This window comes from Poecilia latipinna, unplaced genomic scaffold (genome assembly GCF_001443285.1).
Source record: "Poecilia latipinna isolate Pla-1442-1.1 unplaced genomic scaffold, P_latipinna-1.0 Scaffold218, whole genome shotgun sequence".
Lineage (NCBI taxonomy): Eukaryota > Metazoa > Chordata > Actinopteri > Cyprinodontiformes > Poeciliidae > Poecilia > Poecilia latipinna.
Genome location: NW_015112834.1, coordinates 304,459 through 316,141, shown reverse-complemented (window position 1 = coordinate 316,141; position 11,683 = coordinate 304,459). Strand labels below are relative to the sequence as shown.

At 38.8% G+C, this 11,683-nt stretch overlaps 1 protein-coding gene across 3 annotated transcripts in view; it reads left to right on the top strand.

Moving 5' to 3' along the window:
• Positions 1-11: 11 nt before the first annotated feature.
• npy8ar (neuropeptide Y receptor Y8a) overlaps positions 12-11,683 on the top strand; it is a 33,975-nt gene continuing 22,303 nt past the window's right edge. For 2 of the 3 annotated variants that reach the window (XM_015031805.1, XM_015031803.1), the window contains exon 1: positions 12-264. The gene's annotated coding sequence lies outside the window, so the exon portion shown is untranslated. Of the gene's footprint in view, positions 526-11,683 lie in introns of all 3 variants that reach the window. The other variant, XM_015031804.1, reaches the window with a different exon arrangement.

The window sequence follows — 11,683 nt, the reverse complement described above, 5'->3', positions numbered from 1 at the left end:
GGAGGTGGGTTTGACTGTTATTACCTCACTGTCTGCCCGAACCTGACCCAGTAAATTCAGACCCGCTCTCAGAGGACCAAACCTGACAGACCTCCACAGCCTCACCCACAGCTTACCTCCCTCCCTTGTAAAAGGCGCGGAGCCCCGGCACTGGCTCCACGGCGGCTGCGCGTGCGGCAGCTACCCTGCACGTGCGTGCGCAGTTTCTATTTGCTCTCTTGGAGACGGTGAGCAGACCCAGTCCCGACCTGACGACTCGACCCGGTGAGTCCACCTGTCCATGTTGTCCTCCGCCCGCCGTCCTGTTTGTCTTGTCTCGTTGTGTCCGTGGAGTGAGACGCAGACTGTGGACTCTCCCGGCTGTTCGCGCGCGCTCCGGCCGCCAGACTCTCCATCACTGACCGACACAGCCGCTCGCTGCCTGCCTGGGAGGGAAACTTCTGATCCCCAATAAGCAGAAAATTCAAATGAAGGCAAAGTTGAAACAGGAACAGCTTTTACAGGCTAATTGGTGTTTAATTGATGGTGAGTGGATTCTTCGCTGTGGCTCGATGCAGGAGGCAGAATGTAAGCTCCACAACTCTGCTGGATTAAACAGCTCAACTTTCGGAGGGTTTCCTGCAGACAGTCAATCAAGAGATTGAGCTCAAAACCTGTTGCTTCTGACGATAAAAAAAGAAACAGCCAGTTTGAATTTTAAGGATTATATTGTGCATGATCACTAAGGACTCCTTAGGTCCTGTTTTATGTGCACTAATATTATGTATCACACTGCTACCAAAGAAAAATCCTGAGAAGATGAGCGCTCTGTTTGTGTCCCATTTGTAAATGTTTGAATTGGATGAACAAATTTAAGGTAAGATGAGAGGATCTGCTGTCCCTGTGAGGCAACTGGAGCTGGAAGTCAGAGCTTACAGTAAAACCATATCAGATGATTCAGTGTGTGTTACTTTGAGATGCAAATGTGCTGATGGAATCACACTCCCATAACACATGAACATCAGCTACTGCAGCAGCTCTATGGTGCTGTAATGTTCACTGTACATGGTGGTAAAATGATGAGGTAAACACAGTTTGGTGAAACCTGGATCATACTTAACAATCAACGGATATCAACTGCTGTGGATGAATTCTGCTTTTTCCACAAACATTTGCTATGCCAAATATTCTAAAGAGAATTTTGTCATTCTCCCTGCTCTGTTTTGTGTTGGTGGCTGTTTTCACCCAGAAAAAAATAATAAAAAAATTACTCGGAACATGACTTCATCACTTCGGCTTATGCTCATTGTCCGAGCTTGAGTGAGAAGATCAGATGTAAGAAAACAGACACGGCTGAAACCATCGGCTGTTTTTTGACTGCCAGCATGTGGATGGCGGTTCTTTTCCAATAATGCTCGTTTCATTTCGTTTGATTTTGATCACAGTTTTCAGGAAGGGCTCTATGACACTCGGTGTGCCCCCTTATTTGTTGGGTTTTATTTAGAAATGGAAAATTAATTTCAACATTTATATGTTTTTCTGTGAGTATTTTTATATCTTTAATATACACATTTAAACAGTAATTCAGGAATGACAACAGTTGAGTCATTTATAGTGAGATAAACTGCAACCTCAGTTCATGATGAGAACGGAGGAAAAAAACCAGGCACTACTCTGATTTTCTGTGGCACCATGTTTATGTATTTATGCAACTTTTCTTGTTTTAGGTACATTAAGGTTTCTACAATTATTCCTATTTATAAATACCAGCATAATGTGAGATAATTTTCTTAGAGATTTAAAAATCATTAATCAAATTAAGATGCGTTCCCTGCAATTCCTTAGTATTTGGTAGAATTGTTCTTTAAGCTAACTGAGTTGGCCCAATTATTTTTGGGTTTCCTTCCACAAGTCTCTCTATCTCTCTCCCTCTCTCTCTCTTTCAGGAGGAGACAGCAGAGGCTGTCTCCTCAGCCTTCTGCTCTCTTCCCTCACACCTGCAACCTGTTTCTAATCAGCCATCTGTTCCCTGTTCAGTAATCAGCCTCCCCAGTATAAATATTCTCGGTCACTCCTTGCTGGTTCCTTCTGTTTTTTTCTCTGTTACTTTCCCATTGATTGCCTTTTGTTCTTTTCCCCTGAAGCCCTGTTTTTTTCTGCTCTGGGTCCCTGTGGTCCTGTGATTAAATTTTTTTTGTTGTTAAAAAAATCAGGGTGATGATGAAGTTTTTTATTTCAGTGTTGTTGGTGGGTCCACCATCAACAATGACATCATGTCAGAAACTGTATTACTGTGACAGTTTGAGTTTGGCTTGGTAAATACAGCTCTAGAGTAAAACTGCTTTGAGTGGTCAGTATGACTAAAAACTCGCTATATAATTTCAGTCCATTTATTATGAATCTTGTCATGCAAATGCCTTTATCTTTGACTTAAAAACAGAACCTGACCACTGCATCTTCAGGAAGAAATGTGGGGTAAAATATGTATGGTTTAACTCTGTCTCTGTATTCATCCTGGGTGGCTTAACAATATTATAAAATCCATAGCATCTCACCCTATAGCAGTGGTTCCCAAACTTATTCTTCTGCGCCCCCCCAGTGGTTTCCAAACATTTTCTGGGTCCCCCCTATGGATTACAAATGGCTGTCTGGTTGAAACGACGCGTGTGACGGGGGAGCGGGGCGGGATGAATGTACGTAGCTGAAAATAGACACCAACATCGGTAGCTTATAAGGTACTTGTTAAGCTACCTGTATTGTTCTGTATTGATATTAGCTAGTCATCTTTTAGCTAACATTACCTGCATCCACCAGCTTTACTCAACTCAGTCGGTTAGTTTGGAGGGAAAAACTGTGAAAAGTTCTTTGCGTTTTGCTGGTTTGCTGCCGTGATTCTAACACAAACCTGCATAGCTCCGCCCAGCAGCAGCAGGTCTCCTTCACAGGTGTAAACCAGCGCGAGCGTCGTAGCGCTCATGTTGCGTTTAAAGGCGGCTCGGAAAAACAGGTTACAACATGTTAACAACGGACTAAACTGTTTTAACTGCTGATAAAAGTGACAGAGGACACAAATATGGGAAGTGTGGAAGCCTCTACTGTATCAAATTGACAGAGGAATAACAGAGAGTTGGCCATTCTAAGGTAAAAACCCAGTGCATACAGTGTTCATGTTTTTTTTTTTTTTTCAACCAGACGGCTTCCCGCGCCCCCCCTGCAATGACACGGCGCCCCCCCTAGGGGGCGCGCCCCACAGTTTGGGAACCTCTGGTCTATGGGATGGTTATTTTCAACATTCAAGTTGATTAAAAACTTGAATGTTTTCAGGTTGCCAGAAAAAGGGTATTAATTCTTGAGCTGTTAATAAAAATGCAAACTAACTTTCATACAGAAGCATAAGTTACAGGCACACACTCAGATTCAGGGCTTCATTTTCCAACAATGTCTTCTTTTAGCTCATTCCAGCTCCAGTTAAGGACCATCAGTATCAAAGTGTAGTTTGCAAGTTTAGCAGGAATCTTTTGTCAGTGATTTTGTGTTCATGCGTGTGTGTGTGTGTGTGTGTGTGTGTGTGTGTGTGTGTGTGTGTGTGTGTGTGTGTACTAGTCTTACACATGTCTTCCCAAGGGCCAAAGTGTGTTTACATGGTCACATTGAGTAGATATAACTGCCTGAGGGAGACACAAAGCAAATCCCCATGAGGTGGTGTGTAAGTATGTGTGTGTGTGCAGGAGGGGGTGTGTTTGCAGATGTGTGAGTGTCTTGGCTTGAGAAATGAACAGGTGTTATCTTACAAGAAATTCAACAGAAATGCAGTTCTGCGCTTTTGATCAGGTTCCATTATTTTATTATTTCTTTTTTTTTGTACTTGCAAGCTATTTCATGAACATTTTATGTTTAAAATTGTACATCAAAAGGTTGGTCAAAGGGTTTGACAATTTTGATCAAAGTTAACAAGTCAGGGCAGAATATAACAGCCAAACAGCTCTCATTATTTTTCATGTTATGAATGCCTGGCTGTCCTTGCACACATTGAATAAACACAAGTTATTAACAGTTATTAACAAAATACTTAAACTTTCATCTTAAATGTTTTTTTTATATTTTTCCAGGCACATACTGCTGTTGCTTGCTTGTGCTATTAAACTGCTGTAAATATCAAACATAACTTAAAAAATGTACTTCCCAATTTGGCGCCTTGAAATTGGGCCTCTGTCCCTTTAAGAAGCCTTCAGAAGGTCATCACAACATGGCTAATCCATTATTCTGTTTACAAGCATTCTAAGGAGCTTTGGACCCCTTTAAAAAAAAAAAAAAAAAAACAACAAACAAAAAAAAACTGTTTGAGACCAATTATGTTCTCATTTTCTTTGTGAAATCCATGAGCAGAACTTTTTTCTGCACTTAAAAAAAGTAAAGTAACTTTTATTTAAGGTAAACATTTAAAGAGATACCTTTTTCTTTAGAGTAACATTTTACACTGGTAACTTTACTTTTACTTGAATACATTATTTTGCTACTTTTTCCACCTCTGCCCTAAGTGTTCAGATAATTATTACCCAAATTAATTGAAAAGTACGGCTAGCCACTGTTGTAAGGCAAACTGCAGACTTTACCATGACATTAATGTCCTTACTGAGTCAATGCTGTGAGATTGAAGTGTAAATGTGTGGTATTCATGCTGTGTGTTTATAACAATGTATGTGTTTATTAGCTACAGCAAAAGTTGAAATGAAGACCTGTGCCAAGCAGAAATTAGAGGAGCATTAAGCAGTGAAATCACTAAAAACCATCACTAAATAACAAAGGCATTAGAGCAACTGGAAACCTTTTAGATAATTGCTATCTTGTGCCTAATAGTGTTTCTAACAACAAACCATGACAGACTCGAAAATAAAAATCACCTTAAATGCAAATTAGGGAAGCAAAAGTTAATTTAATGACTAAAACCACTGAACAATAACAGTCATGTCACAGGTTGTGGGTATCTCCAAAGCACTTTAATAAATGTTCTTTTTGTTTTTAATTTGCAAACCACATTAACTAGTAACAGAACAGTTCAAATAACAGACACATTAGAAACAAATGGAAGCACAAATTACACTACAGTGACCTAAATGCCAACCAGTGAGAACCAAAACACAATCATCTGTGGATCATAACACATCAGTCTTCAAAAGCTTCAGGAATGAGTGATGCTTGGGGTCATGTACCACATTTCCACTGCCCCATCTCCTTTCAGGCACACAGATTATTTTTGGCCATATTTGTTATGGAAAATAAACACTGTAGCATAAATAGTAGTTGAATCCTACATTGGCAGCTCAAGATAATCAAAGCTACAAACGTTTCTTAAAAGTAGTGAGGGAGTCTGGCCTATGGACAAAAACTGGGATCTGGTTTCATAGGAGAGGAGTTTGATAACTGGAAGTTCTTCTCACGCTATATGACACAGTATTACTGTCAAAACTACCCAATCATTCCAAAGCTACTGATCTGATTGACTGTCTGGCAAATGAAAAGGAGACTACTCTGTAAGTGACATGCAGTAGATGCAATGACACATTTTCTTTTGACAGAATTTACTGTACTCCAATATTACATCAAGCGTAAATGGTAAACAAAACATGTATACTCAATATTAATGTAAAGCTGATGACCGACTGAATTAGCTGCTACATTGGCTCTTCAATCTTCTCTGTACAGTGCCTTTTTTTTCAATGTGCATTTCTTTCTATAGTCTTCATTCTTTATTCTAATATATAATCAGAATTTTATACTTGCATGCGTCTTTTGACTGTCATACAAGTAAATGTTGCAATACTTATTGCCGCTAGCATAACACAGCGCTATGCTAGGTATCAAAGGTTTGGCTATTTATTGTTTTCATCTTGTGTTTTTTGTCCGCAAAGCTTAAAACTATTGTATGATTTTGATCTTTTAGACCTGAAAGAACCCCAGAATGATGTGATGCGTCACAGTCATTCCAACATTTGAAAAAGATGCAACTGAAAGTGACGGTGATGGCGACTGCCCAGATAGAGAGTACTGCATCCTGGCAAAAAAGTAAAAGCCCTGAGGAAAGTGGAACCCCAAATGTCATAAAAGAACATAGATACTAATACTCCACAGTGCAGTAAAATAAAATGCGCAAATGAAAATGATACAATAAAAAACACACGGCCCCCCTCCCCCCTCAAAATAGAGACAGAGTTCTTAAAACATCACAGCAACCAGCAGCCACATCGAGTGGATCAGAATTTGTGACCTGTGACCCGACAGCAGCAGACTGATGAAAGAAGCTAAACCTGACCCTGTTGAATTGTTCATGTTGATGTATTCTGCTCATCTCTGGCTCTGGGTCTTTGATCATATGACCAATACTTGCTACAGAGACACAAGTATTGGTCATATGATCCTGATGTCTATAATGAAGCCATCTTGAGAAGAAGCCACTTTAGGGAGGTAATGGCTTCAATTTATCCGGTGAATAACTTAAACGCGACAGAGGATCCTATCTACAAAGTGCGGCCCATCATCAGTGCACTGAATGGTTTTGATAAGATGCTGCCATACACACAACTGGTTTCAGATAATGAAAGCATGATAACCTATCACGGCAAACAAGTCTGCAAACATCTATTAGGGGCAAACCAATCTAGTTTGGGTTTGAGGAATGCAGCCAAGCTTCACCCTCATGGTAAATGTTTCACATAGAGGCAGAGTCCTTACGAATCCTCCTGAAACTGACTAACTACGAAGTGTTGCATTTGGTGGGACAGGAAGAAGTTCCTCCAGCATGTGTATTTGTGCATTATAACCTTTTTACCTCACTGATGAAAATTACCAAATGAGTCACTTGGCACACTGAGACAGTGCTGTTGTATCTAAAACAGTTCTTTAAAAAAAGGTTTAATGACACTAGTGGCCTTTATTCAACAGTAAACAGACAGGAAGTAAGGCAGAGAGAGAGAGGAAAGACAGAGTGCAAGTAGTGTGTGGCTGGGAATTGAGCAACTGCACTGAGGACTGTAGTCTCTATGAAAAACCAAAGAGGCACCTCATGTTGACGGATGCAGAGGCTGGTGAGGCCGTCTCCCCTACGCCACGGAACCACCTCCACAGTAATTATGCACCCATATAGATAAAGATTTACACTGAGGCATGAAGGACATTATAACATTATGTATACCTAAAAAGAAGTCAGTTTTACTTGATACTACCCCTTTAATGTTTTACGTAGTAGCCTACACCATCAATACGTTTCTCTTTCCATGTCTAACTCAACTCATATGTTTGAGATACCTAAAATTAAAGTATATTTTCTCTCTAAACAAGTTCTCCTCAATGTTAGTTTTTCTTTGAAGGAGCTTCTGGAACATTTGGTGATATTGTGTCTGTAGCTGTCAATATCTTTATTAATCAGTTTCCACCACTTTTATTTGTTTGGGAACGTTTTGTTTTTGTCTCCTGCTGAGACAGACTAATGACTGCATTTTGCAATCATCAGGCAAACTAATGGCATGTCTTTTTCATGTCTTTCATTCAAACTGGTAAACAAGCCATGCAGGAACAAATTCAATGCTTGTCAAATTGAGGCAAGATACACCAGAGGCCTGAAGCACTGCCATGCACTGTAGGCTTTGAATTTAGTTTTTCAGGTACGTCTTCCTCTATACATTTATGTGATGGTGATGTATTCCTTTACATGAGAGGAATCAATACCTCTCATGTAAAGGTATTGTCCTTCAGGCTGCAGTCATGAAATTGGCTAATTGTGATCTTGAAGGCCTATGGGAACTGATTATGGCTATGTTGTGCCAACCTAAAGATGGACTAAACTACAGGAGGCTGGTGGAAGAACTATGTATACCACAATGCACTGCATTGACCCACTTTGGTTTCAGCAGCAGGAAGAAGAGGAGCTTCAGAAAGAAAACTCTGTGATGTCATGGGAATCAGACTAGTCTGGGACTAGAAGCAATATGCCCCATTCATGGTGTAGTTGTTAGGAGAAGACATGGTGTGATCTCCTGAAACCCCCACCTGACCGTTTCTTCACTGGAAATTTAGTTAAATTCACACGTCTGTCCTGATTATTCTGCTAGAACTCTGGGAGCAACAGGCCATGTCGGCGGGCGAAGGTCAGCCCAGAGTTCAGCAAACATTTAACAAGCAAATCCTCTCTGCATGCACATCAAAGAATGCTTTTGAAAATGTAAAATAACACATTTTAGAGCTGCTATCATTATACTGTAATACCACAAAACCATGATATTTTTTCCAGAGGTTATTGTACCGTCATAATTTCATGCCAGCCCATACCTACTGCTAACTGAACAGCTGCTGTTGCTTCCAGGACTGCAGTTCAGCCCTGGATCTGAGAAGAAGATTCTGGGTTCAGCTCGGACTCTTTTATCAGAATTTCCCTGATTCTCGGGGTTAACTCAAGTAGAGGTTTGTGTCCGGACAGAGATAAATTTTAGTCTTAAGACTAAAATCAGGGAAAGTTTTCTAAAATTTTAGTATTTTTCAATGGTCCATTTCACTGTTTTGTTGTGATCTACAGTATATTTAATCCTCCAAACTGCTTGTGTACAAACAGACCACAGGCTCCTGTTCTGGACTATGTCTTCATCTATTGTTATTTTCAAACCTAAACCTTATCAGGGAGACATTAATGAACAATAACTCATGCTGAACTCTGGTTATTTTCCTGATGATCAGGTGGTTCCCCGTCTTGGTCATTTTGGTCTACGTTCCTAGTTTTTTATATTTTTTTAATTATTATTATTATAATTGCCAAAGCAAATACCTATAGACATTCACAGCCAAACCAGACCGATTATTGCACAACAGCTGTCAGTGGGCTGGGATCAATATGGTGCCTCATACATCTGACTGAGTCCCTGTTATTTTTAGACAGATTGCTTGGTCCATAAAGCCACAGGGATCAAATATCGATTGAACCGAACTCCAGAGAGAAAATTGATACAACTCAGGGTATTTATTTTGTGATAGCTTTTCTTTGCCATCATGACAGCTCTTTTCATTAGATAACCTTTAGAGGAGTATGATGTCTCCCTCCTTAACCCTGAGGAGTGACAGGTCCAGAAGCTGGACAGATGAACTGCCTGACCATGTGAAGGTTGGTGTGATCGATACACAATATTTCTATTTCTACATACTCTGTCACTTTACAGCACATTGCACCCCTTAAATGTTTGACATTTTGAACTGTCTAAACCACAAACTTTAATGTATTTCTTTAGGATTTTATATAATAGACTAACAAAGTAGTGTGAAAGGACAATATGTCAGTATTTGGGCCGTTGTAGGTAAAAGAAAAATTGGCTACAGAGAAGTACATTTTCACTAAAAATCTCAATTGTTTCACATATTTACAAGGAAAAGCTTGAATTGTTGAAAAGTCAAAAATTTGCAAGAAAAAAACATCACAATACTCCATGATTGAAGGAATACATTTACAATATTAAAGCTAGGATAACATCTGGCATTGAAAAGTCATGTCTGTAAGAAAACAACTCAGATGTTTATGGAGATTATTGATTCAGACATTTGTGACTAAAGATTGAGGTCGTACATAATATCTGTCGTACTTCCGTCCCTTTTTGTCACAACGTTTAACTTTTATAAGCTCAGTTAATTTAAGTGGAGCTGCCAAAGCTCCACTGTGCACATTATTCCATGTTAAAGGTATATTTGCTGTGAAAATATGCAGTCATAAGTGTTTTTAGGGGAGGTCTTAAATATTCCTGGATTTCAGCTGTTGACAGGCAGTTGTGGTCTCCATTGGATCTGGGTCTGTACATCCCATAGTTTTGTTTTTAGAAAGACTGATAATAATTGTGCCAATATGCTTATGTCGTTTCACAGCAGAGTTTTGTTTCCGAGTTAAGCAGCTTACTGCTAAAACTGTTGTTAATTGGATGCACATCTGTTTGGATTGTGAATTCCACCTTTTGGTTTGGTGGATTTTCTCAATCCGTTACAATTGACAACAAGTTGGTGGTTTGAGTGACGTTACTGGATGGCATGAAGCTTCTCCACAGAAGCACCTCGACACCTTTAACCTCATTATTGTTACAGAGGAAAGGAGAACCTGAGGAGACTTTAGAAGCAACATTATTACAGACAGTGATCAGTGCTAAAGTAAATCCTTTGATATGACTGGCCTGGTCTTTTTCATATGGTGACCCATTAAAATTAAAATGCGATAATATAATGTCTGATGCAAGAAATAACCTGAAGACTGCATGTCTTTTCACATTGTTTTTCTCCCTCAATGCAGATTGTCAGCATCCCAGAATAGTCAGCTGTGTCAGCTCAGCCATTGTGGACAGATATATATTTATGAAGCCTTGGGGAAATATGTAAAATATGGTCTGGGCTTTGTGTTAGGGGTATATCAGGGATCTGAATATTTTACGCATGAATTAGTCAGCTATAAAAATTATGTTAATAAAGTCAAAAGAAAAAAAAACATATCTTCTCTTCAGTCATTCTGTCGTACAAAGAATCTTTTATGACGTCTGTATGATATTTATATAGCAAACCAGAGCTGTGAATGTTTACCTGTAACATTTCCACCATGCCTGAGTGGAGCTGCACGCTCTCAGCAGACAGATCCAGTCTGCCAGATAACGGCGGCTCTCTGCTCGGTGGGTTGGTGTTTTATGTAAGACGCTGGGTCACATGTCAATGATCAAAACAAGCTTTTAACTCCTGTGCTCTGCTACCAGGTTATTACAATTAACTAAAACTAATACAATAACAAAAACTGAAACTGGGAAAACATTTTTGTTAACTGAAATAAGTAAAAATAGTAATTGATGGAAGAAAACTAACTAACTGTTAGGATCCCGGATTGTTTGGTTGGATATTAGGTTTTGTTTATTTCTGTTTCCTGCTTTCTCTCCTCCTTTTTTTAGATCAGTCATGTTTTTGTTTTACTTTAGTTTGGTCCTTTCTAAGTGATTCTAGTTTATTATGTTTATTTCTTGTTTCTAGTCATTTCTTGCTCTCCAGTTCAATTTGGTCTTTCAGTTCTGTGTTTGCATTCTTTTGGTTTCATTGAATGCAAAAGAAGGATTTTGAAGGTTGTTCAAAAATAATTTAATGCATTTATTTGAAAATGATATCTTCTGTTGAGTATTCATTATCAATTCATGCATACAATCACAGTACAATACTTTGACTTTTTTGAATTCTGCACCTACAAAAATTAAAACTACAACTGTAACTAATGAAACAAAACAATATTTAACTAATAATAACTAATAGAAAATAGCAAGCACACTACAAAAACAAATTAAAACTAACCGAATTAGACAAGCAAAATCTAATAAGATAAAATTAAACAAAATGAACTATTATTACCCTTATCTGTTACATATTATTATATCTTCACTTTAACTTCAATAATTATGTCTATATAAAACATAAAACACATAATTTATTAATTATTTCTCAAAAACAAAAAACTATATACTCCATTAGCAGATTGAGGTTCAGAGCTTTGTTTTGTTTTTACCAACATGTTTCTTCAGACTGTAGGTCATGAGGAGCATCGCAGCCGAGAGTCTGATTCAGAATCTGACTCAGATAAACATATAAGAGGAGGGGACAGGGGGGGCTTCCAACCTGAAACACTTAGAGCTCATCACCACAGATAAATCATCAAAAT